The sequence below is a fragment of the Sminthopsis crassicaudata genome, chromosome 3, assembly GCF_048593235.1.
Source record: "Sminthopsis crassicaudata isolate SCR6 chromosome 3, ASM4859323v1, whole genome shotgun sequence".
NCBI lineage: Eukaryota > Metazoa > Chordata > Mammalia > Dasyuromorphia > Dasyuridae > Sminthopsis > Sminthopsis crassicaudata.
In genome coordinates this window covers 582,933,381-582,937,150 of record NC_133619.1, presented here as the reverse complement: position 1 = coordinate 582,937,150, position 3,770 = coordinate 582,933,381, and the positions used below count along the sequence as shown (strand labels likewise).

At 32.9% G+C, this 3,770-nt stretch overlaps 1 pseudogene; it reads right to left on the bottom strand.

Moving 5' to 3' along the window:
• Positions 1–391: 391 nt before the first annotated feature.
• LOC141559900 (ADP-ribosylation factor 1 pseudogene) lies at positions 392–1,072 on the bottom strand (annotated as a pseudogene).
• Between the last annotated feature and the right edge of the window lie 2,698 nt (positions 1,073–3,770).

Genomic DNA, 3,770 nt, shown 5'->3' with positions numbered 1-3,770 from the left:
ACAAACAAAAAAACAAAACAAAACAAAAAAAAAACAAAAAAAAAACAACAATGCTCACAGTTTACACTCATTTCCCAGTGTTAGGATTTAGGATTTTAAACAATGAGTTGATTTTTTTTTTTTTTTTTAACAATAAAAAAGACTGCGTAATATTGTATAGGAGTACCAGAAACTTCCTCATAGAAAACAAAGAAAAAAACAAAACAAACAATTTACATTAAATAAAGAAAAAATAAAAATATACTTTTCAGACCTGTGTTTGCCACATTTACAGCATGGTGAAACAATGTAACAAGAAAAAAAAAAAGAAAACAATGTATGGCACTCTATACTACAAAGTAAGTACAGTTTGCTTTGTGAGAGCAAAGTGAAGGGCCAACGGAAGAGAAAAGAGGGAGGAGGAACTTTTATTATTTCATTTCTGGTTCTGGAGCTGCTTTGACAGCCAGGTCAGGCCTTCATAGAGTCCATCTCCACTAGTAGCGCAGGTGGCTTGGACGTACCAGTTTCTCTGATGAAGAGAATGCAGTCCAAGTTTTTCTGTGATTTCATCAACTTTCATTGCGTTGGGAAGGTCCTGTTTGTTAGCAAGAATTAATAAGGCAGCATCTTTAATCCCGGCCTCTTCCAACATTCTCATCAGTTCTTCCCGGACCTCATTCATTCGTTCTCTGTCATTGCTGTCAACCACAAAAATCAGCCCCTGTGTGTTCTGGAAATAATGACGCCAGAGGGGCCGGATCTTGTCCTGGCCACCGACATCCCACACCGTGAAGCAGATGTTTTTGTACTGTATAATCTCTACATTGAAATCCATTGTGGGCATAGTAGTTACTATCTCACCCAGTTTCAGTTTGTACAAAATAGTAGTCTTCCCTGAAGAGTCCAGACCAACCATCAGAAGCCGCATTTCTTTTTTGCCAAAGAGTCCCTTGAAGCGGTTACCAATATTCCCCATGTTCCAAATTTGATGTATTGAACATCTGCAAAAGAAACTGCCCCACTACTGCACCTCCCCCTCTGCGTCTCCTCCCCCTTGAGGGTCTGCAGCTCCTTCTTTGTATGGCTCCCCAGGCGTCCGTTTCACTTGCATATTTCAATTCTACAAGATGGCGGCTGCCGACCAACTCCCCCTTTTTCATGGCTGTGCTCTTTAAACATATAATTATAGGCGCCAACGGCTTTAATTATTTTATCTTTTGTTGTTGTTGTTGTTGTTTTCCTGTGCTGAACTTTGAATGAGACTTCAACTCAAATACATTTCAAATCTTTATCGAAACAATCTATGTAAATATATTGGATTACTTGCCATCTAGAGAAGAAGGTAATCTAGGGAGAAAAAGATTTAGAATACAAAATTTTGCAAGGGGGAATGTTGAAGATTATGCATATGTTTTGAAAATAAAAAATTTAAAAATAAAAAATAATAATGTAAGGAAATAATCTATGTAAAGTTATTTGCAATTCTTATGACAATACATAAACATGAACTATTATTAATAATAAAATCTATCTCTAAGATTGTGGTATATATCTTGACAACCACCAGAGTCAAGCCATGATCAGAAGATCCTGAGAACCCTAAGAGTTTGGGAAGTCTGGTGAAAACCTTGTTAACCCTGTTTTATACCACTGTTCCTACCTACTTACTATCTCTACATGTATCCAGGCTTAATATATACAAAATTTGCTTATGCAAACGGGAATTGTTTGAGTTCTACAACAAACTGTCTATATTCAACATTTATTCAGATTTGATCATGTAAATCAGTGAATGGGTACTAAGGATACAGGTAAGTTTTAAATTGTCTCTGCCCTCAAGAAGGTGGTCATGGGGGAAGTGAAGATTTTTGAGAGAAAAAAATAAAAAAATAAATCAACAAAAATATAAGTTAAATTTTAAGATACATGAAGAAAAGAACAATTCAGCTAAAAACATCAGGAAAGGCTTAACAGAAGAATTTGTACCTGAGTTAAAATTAAGTATAGGGAGACTTCTGTGTTTGGAAGTAAACATCATAGGCATGTCTAGCATAGAACACAGTATCTACAAAGTTTCAGAGACAGGAAAATCCTCAACATGTGAGAAATAACAAATACTATTGATTAAATAAAATTAAATATATGGTATGGAATAATTTGAAAAAAGCTGAATAGATAATGTAGAACCTCAAATTTGGACTTTATCCCATGGGGAACAAGTAGTCATTCAGAGATATTGATCAAGGAAGTGATGTGCTTAGCAATTTACTTTAGAAAGGCTTTTCTGACTAGTCTTGAAGACCATCTAGATGTTTATTTCAACAACTGTTTAAAGATTTTCAGTAATGAGGAACTCACTAACTTCCAGAATAACCCCTTATATATTGGATTAGATCAAATGATTAGGAAGTTAATGTTTGCAAAATCTGCCTTGTTTTCCTGGTTCTGCTTTTATTAGTTTAAGCCCAAACTTTTTAAATAGAGGGTCAGTTCACTGTCCCTCAGACTGTTGGAGGTCCACACTATAGTAAAAACAATCTGTCTCTGTCCCTCAGCCCATTTGCCATAACCAGGAGGGCTGCATAAATGTCCTCAGCAGGTCTCATCTGAGAACCTTGGTTTAAACTAATAGAGATGTTCATCTTATATTTATAGTTCTCTATATTCATCATATACATTGTTTCTTATAACAGAGTAATATTTAATTATATTTATATGCCTGAGCTAGTTTAGAAAAACCTTCATATCATGAGCAATGACTTGGATTTTAGTTCTTCCTTACCATAAAAAAGTGCTATTAGAAATATTTTGGTGCACATAAAATTAAATACCAGGAAACTATAATAAGGATTACCCAATAAGTAGCAGTTATTACCTTAATGGATCACAACTTATGAAGGATAACTTACCCAATAAAGTTATGTATAATCCTGAATGAAAAGAAAAAAAAAGAGATATTTAATAAATTTAAAGACTTTTTATGAATTTGTGACAAAAGCATTTAAAGGAAAATTCTACATATAATATCCATGTATAATTATCTACATTTAATATCAAGAGAAATATTGAAGACCAATTATAAAGGATTCAATAGAGTCAGATTGCTTACTTATTACATGTGAAATTATTAGCAGTACAATTATGACTGTCATCACTGTTTAGGTAGTCTGAAAGCAAGGCTGAGTTGAGTATGACAGGCAATTCTTAAAAAAAAAAACTAAGGAGACATAAAAATAGTAATTATCTCATACAAATAAAACATAAAAAGAAAAATTAATATAGAAAAAGCTAGTGGGGGAGCAGGGCAATTAAATCTAAAACCTTATTCTCATTAGAATTGATTAAAGTGGGAAATATATATATAATACATACACATGCCCCTAGAACAAAGAGTTAAAGTAGAAATAGAAAAATAATAAGAACACACTATCATTATATATATATGTATATATATATATGTACATATATATTTTATAAATCTAACTTCAGAAAGAAATAAAAGGGAGAGGATGGGGGAAAGGATATGAGAGAGCTTCTTAGATGCATGGTTAAGGAATAGGAAGGCAAAGTAGCAAGTAGAAGCAGAATAGTAAGGAGGGCTAGGATAAATAGTGTGAGAAGGATAGTGAAGAAAAATAGGGAGGAAAATAACACAAGTAATTATAATTTAGATGTAAATGAGATGAATTTACCCATGAAACAAAATGCATAGCAAATTAAAATTTAAATTAAACAATATATTGCTTTTAAGAAACACAATAAAAATATGATATAAATAGAATGATAAA